Below are 10,981 nucleotides of genomic sequence, written 5' to 3'. Positions count from 1 at the left end.
CAAAACAAATGGTTCTATTTAAAATCCTTGGAGAGCAGTGATACTTATATATTAAAATGTTTCTAAAAATTCAAAGAATTTGTAATTATATATATATAATTATCAAATAGTTTATTAAATGTGTGAAATAATTAAAACTGATGATATGAGAAAGGATAGAAACACTTCAATAATTTCTGTTATCAGTATTAGCTCTGTATATTTTCTCATAATGCAATGTTGTTTTTGTTGAAATTCATTTATACTCTGTATGTTTTTGCTGTATTTTCTTTTCTAAATTTGTATATACTACAACTACTACTACTACTACTACTACTACTACTACTACTACTACTAATAATAATAATAACAAAGAACCCTTAAATTCCAATTCAATTTTAGTTCACTTTATTTGTGTAGTGCTTTTGACAATGACATTGTCTCATAGCAGCTTTACAGAAGTATAGAAACATAGAAAATTTTTAAAGTTACTATTTTAATAAATATTTTATTATATAAATAATTCTGAAAAGAACCATCTAACTTGGATTCAACAGACCCTACTTGGTTATTTTCAGCAAACCCTTCAAAATGGTTCTATACAAAGAAATGTCATGGAACTCCATATACAAAGCAATTTTAAGCTAAGAGTGTAGGAAACCTGGACAGAATTTGGGAAGAAATCTGGCGATGGCACGCAGCACACTAGGGTGTATAGAGCTCTTAGTAGTTTGAGATATATTTGGTGGCTTATCTCTCTTTGCAACATGCCAGTGTCAAGAAATGTAAGCACTGACCAAACCTGGACCTGTAAAGGATGGTGCTTCTAACATGTCTTGCATTAAGTCAAGAGATTGAAAGCCAGCTTTCATCCTCTAAATAAAATAATACCAGTTTTAAAATATCTCTTCCCTCGTAATCTTCCAATAGTTACTCTGACAAGCCACCACTTCTTCTTTTTTTGTGTTCAAGATTTTTTATATTTATTCAGGTTTAGTTCACATCAGAAACATATATCATGGTCCAGTGAACTATATAAAAATAGATGCCATGAAGCTGTTCAATTGAATAAAGGAAAGGGAGAAGAAAAAATAATGAAGCATAGTAAGGATCATTTTATCCTGTCTAGGAACATCACAGCAATATTTGACCAGCTCTGAATCGCGTTGTCCTTTGCACTGTTGAGCCTGGCAGTGGTGCCGTCTAGCAAAACAATGTCTCTAAACTATGATAGCCAAGTAAAAGTTGCAAGAGTGGATGGCTCTATCCATAACTTTAAAATAGTCTACCTGCTGCCAATAAGGTCCTTTGTTGATGAGCGTTCAGCTGGAGAGTGGAATCATCTAACAGCAGAAGAAGTTGAGGATCTCTTTATGTATTTGTGTTCTTGCATTCCTAAACTATGAATATATTTCATATTCCTTTATTTAATGCAATTAATACAAAACGACTAGGTAACATAACAGTAGATTTGTGCATACAATAAATTATTCAATATTCCAAAACTCTCTGCTAATTATATGATTTTTGAATCTGAGCAATCAATGTTCAGAGTACCGAGTCTCCTCACACTTAAAAGTACACAAGAGATCTCAAATGAACATTTTACCAAACAGGAAACAGCAAAATGTCTTGTTTACAATTTACAAATAAATTAATTCATATCCAGCTCGATATATGTGTCCCAATGTCCCTACAGTAGTTAGAAGCATATTTGTTTACAATGTATTTAATCTCCAATACACATAAATATCTTCAACTCTTGTTAATGGATCCATATAATAAAAGCAAGACCTATTCTCGCCCTTATAACTAAAGCAAATGACATTGACTTGCTGAGAAAATGAAAAGGCAGGTCTTCTCATTAAGCTCACAACTGAATTTAAGCAATGTGTTAATGATTTCAGTCTGTCACTCCAATTACCCTGCACCCCCACTAATAGCCGTGGCCCCCTGGTCGGGAGTCCTTCTGCCTCACTCGGATTGTGGCAATAATTCCCCACTGACATCCTGTTTCTTTAATTGCTTTTGCTCTGTACTCGGGTGATGACAGGCACGACTCAGCAACAACATCTCAATTTTCTTCCCCTCCCAGAACTTTCCATTTCAATTATCCCATTTTATTTTACTTTCTTGTACTTTCTTTCTCCTCTGTGCTTGCCCCCTGTATGAATGTCATTTTCTGAGTGCCATATTTGTCCATCAGTTGCTATTTCATTTGGTTTCTCCAAAGCAAGCTCAAGCACAGGAAGAAAGAACTTGACATCTTTCATCAGAGGAGAGAAATAAAGAGTGAGAAAGACAAAGTAAAAATCCCAAAAGTTGCCCTTTGACTCATATTTTAAATTCTTTTTTTTCTTGTACTCTGTATTCTTCTTGTTTGCACTACAATTCAGAACAGATAAAGAACACAAGATCTTTAACCCGGAGAGTTCCTCAACAAGGAGCGACTGATCCACAACCCAGGCTTTCTTCAGATAAGTAAGTGCTCTTTTCATTTGCCAGAATGGAGATTGAAAAGGAAGAGCTTTTCAGTTTAGACTTGTTTGCATGCTTTTTGGATGCGTGGATGAAACACAAGCACGCTGCTGAAGGAGGAGAGAATGGTTAGCAAGACGTGGGCAGTAGTGATTGTGTGTTTTTCATAGAGAGTTGGATGTCATGATTTTTGTTTTGTTGTTTCCAAATTTTCTGCATTACATACATTTTCAGCATACTTACTCTACGTCTGGGCCAACTTCAAGATAAAGACCCAGACTCAGCATCCACCTTCTGTATCTGATCTGCGCTGCTTGTTGGGATTTGTTTGGGATAGAAAATTCAGGCCTAAAATCTTCCAGTATTCCTGAAGGGGCAGGTTGTACATGCTCATCGGACAGCAGAGGACTTCCAGGCGAGACACCGCTTTGTTGTTATGAATGCAGAATTTCAAAGTCGTATTCCCACAGGATCATTTTCTTCTGGTCACTATTATTAGGTATCATTTTTGCTATGATTAAGATGTATTTCTGCCATATGGTATTGCTTTGCCTATTAACCATTCATTCATGCATTTTTTTCTCTGCTGAGAGACCTGAGTCACCTGAGAAGGTCATTCAGACATCTCTATACCCAGCCACAGACTCCAGATTTTACAAACCCAACTGCAAGGGCTTGGGTCTGTCAAGGAGGCTCTGTCCAGTGTTATGTGCCTGGAATAGTTCTAGCAGTAGTGACCTTCAAAAATTTTTCATTTCATTTCATTGTCTGTACCACTTATCCGATCTATTCTCAGGTCATGGGGAGCCTGTGCCAATCTCAGGTGTCATCAGGCATCAATGCAGGATACACCCTGGATGGAGTGTCAACCCATCGCAGGGCACACACACTCACTCAATCATTCACGCAATCACACACAATGGGCAATTTAGAGACTCCAATCAGCCTAGAAGCATGTCTTTGGACTGTGGGAGGAAACCGGAGCACCCAGAGGAAACCCACCAAGAACGGGGAGAACATGCAAACTCCACACACACAGTGAGCGGGAGTGAGACTCAAACCCAGGACCCTGGAGGGGTGAGGTGAACGTGCTAACCACTAAGCCTAAGTTTTTCACATACACAATCCTAAACAGTAAGACATGAAATACTTTTTACAGTGAAAAACCTTTTTACAATTTCTTTGTGTTTTATAAATATTAAAATAATCAAAAAATATAAAAGAATGGCTTAGTAAAGCAAAATAAAATAGAATGAAAATAAAAATGTAATTAATTGTACAATTAAAAAGGGATTAGCTATACAAGAAAAATATAGACAAAATATAGAAAAATATTTAATAGCATATAAATACAGTACAGTGACTGATGATATGAATAAGAATATGGTGATCTGACTGATATGAATATAGTATTGCTGTTTATGAATAAGGTGCAAATGTGTGCAGTTCCCTTTCAAGGGAACTCGTTTCCTTTTCAGGGAACCAGGTTACATATGTAACCTAGTGTAGTTTTTTGTGCATAACTATTAAGGCATCACTTGGAGATGCTGGAGTTTAAGCCCAGGACTTCATACATGCAAAGCCTGCACTCTACTACTGAGCTACATCTCCTGAAACCAAGGGTTCTACATGTAACATGTTCAGATAGTTGTTTCACTTTGCAAAGATCCCTTTTTTAACCCATATTCCAATTCCTATCCACTAGCTCCCATTTTACACAGTACCTACCAACTAAAAATGAAAGCTAGCTATGTGCTTCCTCTGACACACGTGAATCTTGTCCTACTTCACTGGGCAGCTGAACACACATGGAGAAAAGCACTAGCTTTCATATTCCAAATATATTAGCTCACAGATGCCTACAATTGCCTAGTACTGTTCTGATTGACCAGAGAGAGAGAGAGTAATTCAATCCCTCACATAATGAAAACATGGAAAATGTTTGTCTTGATAACAGGATTCTCTGGATAACAGTGTAAAAGGTTTTCTGTTGGGTGTCACTTGAAAGCCATCAGAGTTACTGTGTAACCAAGCTAATATGATGCCATAGGTTGCACAATGATGTATAAAATGTTTCCCCAAACATGTAATACAAAACATTTTAACATAAATGATGATTCACAGTGGATGAAAAAGTCTACACTCCCATGGCAGGTTTTTATGATGTAAAAAAATGTTAAATCATGTCAGGGCTTTTTTTTGGCAGCCTTCTTGGTATGCTTTTATCTTCTCCTCTTATAAATTTTGAAGGGACGTCCTGTTCACTGTGTCGCTCCATTTTCTCTATTTGTTGATGATGGCTTTTACTGTTTTCCATGGTACACCTAATGTTTTGAAAATTCTATTATACTAATCTCCTGATCAATAATCTTTCAACAAGTGAGATATCATGCATGTTTATGGACCATAGCTTCAGCAGTCAAACATAACCAAGAAGATGTGAAGGAAATCCTACAGAAAGAGCTAATCTTTATTTGGACTTAATCAGAATCATTTCATTGATGTCTGCTGTATAATAATTATTTTTAAACATAAGATTGAATGTGGTTGGTTCATTCAGAACACAGCCACACCCCCAATCATAAAAGGGTGTGCACACTTATGCAACCAGATTACGAAAACCTTTATTTATTTATATATTTTATTTTTTCTATATATTTATATTTTATATTATATTTTTTTCTCTAAAACATTTTTGAGTGTTTTTCACTAATATTTTATATAATATAATTTTACACTGAGGGTGGGAAATGTTGTACTTTATTTATATATATATATATATATATATATATATATATATATATATATATATATATATATATATATATATATAATTTCATTGTATAAAATGACATTAAATGTGACTGGACAGCTATACTGCATGTAGAAATGTCTTTAACAAATAAGCACAAGACAGAATTGGTGCATTTATCTTTGGTTTAAATAAAATATAATATAAATATAAAAACATATTTCCATCTAAACAAATTGTACAGCATATCTGCACATCTTTACACCAATCAGATTACAGTATTTAAACAAAGTACTCCAGCAACTGGAAAACCAAAGACACTTAAAACTACCCTTCCATAAATCTTTGGCCACAAATTCAAAATGCATTATTATTATTATTATTATTATTATTATTATTGCCTTTCATAAGCAATTTATATTACTTTATATTTGATAAGCTGCAGGGAAAGCAGATAAGACCCCCCCCACACACACACACATATGACGACTCTATGTATGTGATAGGTTGACGCATAATCCCTTAAAAATAACCAGCAACAAATTTAAGCAAGTCAAGGTATGATTACCTCCAGCATTTCTTCCCAGCAGTATAAACATAATCTCGAAGTAAAAATATCAGCAGGGTGGTGCCACAGCAATTATCCCACCATAAACACACGGCCTTAAGAATTTACCGCTCTCTGTACACACAATAATAAACATGTGAACCTTTGAAATGCATAGCTAAGCAGATAAGATAAGCCAGTTTTACAGGATTTTATTCAGTTAACTACCCACAGCTTCTGCTGTTCAAAGGTTAACACACACACACACATGAAGCAGCTTCAACAAAATGAATATTGTAAGGAGGGTGTGTATGGATAGATGGATGACAATGACTTAATTTTGGACGGATATGTTGTTTTATTACATGTCCATCAAACACTTTGCTATTTGCTTGACTTTGCTCAGTGTTACTGTTTAATCATGCTTCCCACGGTCTGCATCCGACACAGTGGGAAGCAGTATGAGGATACTAGCACAATATTTGGCGACAATTATAGTTAAGCGCTTCGTTGCAATTTGGTCTTCGGGAACTTTATGTTAACGATGATAATGAGTGAAGGTGTGATAGATAACCTAGTGTGATCCGGAGCTGCGCATTGAACCGCCCTCATTAACTTGAAACATGTTAACGAGTTTAGGCCTTACCCAGTGAATGGTCTCTAAGGCGAAGGCATGGCCGTAATGATGCCTCTTAATTGCGGAACGATTCTCAGAAAGCCAAGATACAGAGGCTGTCGTAAAAAAGTTTTCAGCCAGGCCGCTGTTCACTGTTTTCAACAGTATCGATGTGTTTGCTTGCTCTTGAACTGGGGAGTTATCTTCCTGAGAGCCAAGGATCTGAAGAGAAAAATCAATAAGACCGAAGATAAAGATGAAAGCCGGTTTTCTTGCGCTGGATATCTTGTTCCATGGGGCAGCTGAAGACTCAGGGACATAAAGCGACGATATAAAGCTGCATAGAGGGCTAGTTTCAGATACAGACTCTGTATTTGCTTGTGGGGAACCCACTGTATTTGCATAGTTTCAGGTTTTCCCTATTCCACTGATACTTGATTGAGATCCTAAGCTTTTTTTTCCATTCATTCATTGAATCAGGTGTGTTGGGAATATGGAAAATGTCAATTTGTGCAAAACTAAAGCTGATAATTATACTAACAGCCTGTAACAGGTAGTAATCAGATCTTCATTATAGCTCCTGGGTTTACACACCCTATCAGTCATTTGAAATGCCTAAACTGCTTATAAACAGTGGAGCTAAAATAACATTTTGCACTCTCACTTTATTTAAAATAAAGACCTCATTTTATTGTAATCCGCTGCTTGATCCTCAAAGCTAATTCTTATATCATCTCTGCTAGATCACTTTCGAAACCTTTCTTTATTTCTCTGCTTAGCTCTCTGCATAATATGCTTGACTCACCAAATGTCACCGGTGCAGCACCACAATTTATTAATTACAGCTTAATTACAACGTATCTCATTAGTATCCTCAACCGTCGCTAAAGTCATCCCCTGTTCCCGTTCTCCCATCATGCACTAGCTCTCAGAAGGCCTCCAGATTCTGTGTAGACCTTTACACTCCACCTGAATCTTATGACACCAATAAACTCGTTATCAGCTCATGAAATAATGGCAAACAGGTGAGTGCAGGTTTCTTCATAAGTCAGCGGCAGAGATTAACGGTGTTCCCTCTGTGGTAAGAGGGCTCCCACCACTGTTCCAGTTCCCAGTCTGCATTTTTTTTTTTTTACTGCACTCCAAAATCATTACTGGCAATTAGCGTTCGTCAGGGAAGACAGCAGCTGGATGTAATTACAGGTAGCCCCTCATTACTCCTGCATGTACTGCGGAGGATGAGGGAAAAAACGTGTTGGGCAAGCTGCTGTTTATCCTTATTTATTTATTTTTCCAGCTAAATGTTGTGCTACTTACAGTACAGCTATTGTGGAACAAGTAGTGCAGGTGCGTGGAGAAAATGAGAAATGTGGTATTTTGGTCGAAAAAAGTTTTGACATACTAATATAGTGTTTACCTTTATTGTAGAGTTTCTGGGCAGAAGGACAGGAGAATACACACAGATTGGTTGTCTTCACACTGGTCTTTATGCATGGATGGAACAGATCTGCAGAAGCGTATCTTTTAGTACAACTTTTTTATGTTGTTAAAGTTGCTTTGGAATAAACTCTGAGATCAGTACAAGTTGTCAGTTTAGTGATAAGAAAAGAAAACAGGATGAGGTTGATATGGCCTGATATCAGTGATGTGAGTGAGTGAGAATGAAACTGTTAGGATTAAGCAATACATTATAACACAAGGCCTCATCAGCGGCATAATATGATTAATATGAGCCAAGTTATTATACACACTTACAGGCAGATTGATAGCTGTATTTCTAAATCTGAAGTGCTTTAAGTATGTAATGCCCCACAATCTTCATGCTGTGTTTCCTCCAAATACCAAACCCCCTTGTTTAAGCCAGAAAAGGAAGACAGGAAGGAAAAAAGGAAGATAGAATATTTAATTTACATCCTTCACATTCATTATACCCAAAACTCAAATTCATATTTATTTTCCCAATCACTGCTGCTGATGTTATTCAATTCATTTCTAGTTTATTTGTATAACACTTTCAATCATAGATATTGTCACAAAGCAGCTTGACAGAAATGTATAATTTCGGGATATAGATTTTAAATGTATAAATGTATGTTTATGTATGGTGGTAAGGAAAAAATCCCTAAGACTATATGATCCTGTAAGACATTAGTTAAGAGTGGACTTATGTTAACTTGTGGATGCCAGTATATATTACATTCGATTCCATTTATTTGTACAGCGCTTTAAACAATGGACACTGTCTCAAAGCAGCTTTAGAGAAATATAAATACTTAAATACTAATATTAAATTAATTTTTATTCCTAACATTTATCCCATATGAGCAAGCCTGAGGCATCGGAGGCAAAGAAAAACTCCCTGAGATGATATGAGGAAGAAACCTTGAGAGGAATCAGGCTCATTTGGGTGACACTGGGCAGCAAATAATGTAATGAATTGTGCAACCAAGAGCTCCTGAGCAACTAATAGGTCAGTGTAATTTCTGAGTCCATTATAGACTTAACACTAATTCCTTCCTGTGGAAGTCTTGTTCACTGATGAAAAAGTTGGCATGATAGTCTCCAAGCATTTTTAAAACTGTTGTCTTTTTGTCTTTGAAAGGCAGTGCAATTTAGGCCTCTGACTCTATTTATACCAGCTGTCCTTTCATAATATACCAGCAAGACATATTTTAACGTAACATAATGCATTTTTTAAGAATGAGGTATAGGCTACATTGTCGAAACACTCCGCAACAAATTCTCCTAAAACACCTGTCAGCAAAAGGCATTCCATCCTAATCACTGCAACAGAATATCTCTGGTGCTAGAGAACTGCACTGTGATCTCAAGGTGAGCCAACTCATTAAACTGTGCCTTTCTTCAGCATTACTCATTCCTCCAAATACCTCCAACAAGCTCAAACTATCGCTGACTCACTCGAAATATATTCCAATGAATGCACTGGTTTCTATTGTTAAGGAATATGCTTTTTCCCCCCAAATCCTATTTGAAATGTCAGATTTAGGGCTGGCAATTTCAGCGGTGAATTTGTTTAAAAGGTTTTATGGGATCATTTGGTGGTTCAGAGAGCCAGTGTGCTTTTCATTTGAGTTTATTTTCATGAGGTCTGTGAACCATCTTGTTCTGGGCTGTTGAACATGTGGATCTTTAGCCAAATACTTACATTATGAGTGGTGGATCTGTGAACGATATTTATATCTATAATTTGTTCAGTTATTATACCCTGACTGCGCTTCAGTTTTACAACAAATAGCTGAAAGATGATAGCTAATCAATAAAATAAGAATGCAGTGTGTGCTTCAACACTTGGCACTTTCTTAAGAATCCACAGGACTGCACCCTGAGCTCTGAAGTAAGAAGCAATCGTCCTTAACCCTCATAGAGAGCACTACTGCTGTGCTTACCTTAGCGAAGACATGAGGGTCATGACATTGATTACAAGATAAAGGTTGAGCTCAGGATTAGCATTGCAGTCTTTACCTTGTAGGTCAGGCCAGCATGTTTATTAAAACAAAACCCTTGTTTTTCTTGTGTTTTAACTACCACTTTAGGTATAACATTTATATTGTTCAAAAAATGTAAGTAAACTAAATCTATACCTTCTCTCAAATTGTATTGAAACGCAGCATCGCAAATTTACCTGATTTTGTACACTCATATCTACCAGATTATCTTAAACTGAGCTCCGCCCACTTGGCACTATCAGATAAGCGTCTGAATATCCCTACTACCCTGTTATACCGAGTAGGTGAAAAGCAGCACACCAAAGGAAGTCCGAATTGTCAGTATTTTTAAAACAATTGGCGAGAAATACCAGGATTGGTTACTGCTTCAGTTTCAAGTGTATTGTCATGTGCATAAAGACTGCTTCAAGCATCCATATACAATAGCATTCTTATGCTACATTTGTACACTCCCATCCAGTGCAGAAAAAAATTCAAACAGTGTGTTCAGTCATAAAGTGGCATATGGAGATATTGCACATATTCAGTACTATAAATTATTAATTATATTAAGGAAGATAAATTACAAAGAGTACAAGGATAATCAGAGAGAGAGAGAGAGAGAGAGAGAGAGAGAGAGAGAGAGTCTGATATCAGTACAGAGCAGTAAATGATCATGATGAAGCCAATGTATGGAGTCAGAGCACACTGAGCAATCCCATAAGGCAACATGACTGGCATGTAAGAGCTGTCAGAATCCAAAATAGCAGAAGGCAGTGTGATGGCTCTTACATTATATGCAACTGCTATAGGTGTTAAATGTTGTTCCTTGTAGGTAAACCATACTTGAGTATATTGTTATTGTTAAAAAAGTTTGGTTATCATGTTGTTGTAGTTCACATCTGCTATTCATTACATTGATCATGCTGTATGTAGAAGAATATTACAGAAAAATGTATTTCCCCAAAATATTTGATATGTAATTGTTACATTTACATAACAATCGACAGTAAAACAGCTGATGTTATTTTTCCTGGTTAAACAATAAATACATTATTTTCCTAACAGATATAATGAAATTAAAATTTCATCTCAAAGACTAGTTTTTTTTGGTTTTATTACATTACATGGAAATGCATGCATAATTCATCAGATGAACCCTC

This window comes from Hemibagrus wyckioides, linkage group LG09, assembly GCF_019097595.1.
Source record: "Hemibagrus wyckioides isolate EC202008001 linkage group LG09, SWU_Hwy_1.0, whole genome shotgun sequence".
Classification (NCBI taxonomy): domain Eukaryota; kingdom Metazoa; phylum Chordata; class Actinopteri; order Siluriformes; family Bagridae; genus Hemibagrus; species Hemibagrus wyckioides.
Note: the sequence above shows the minus strand (reverse complement) of the source record.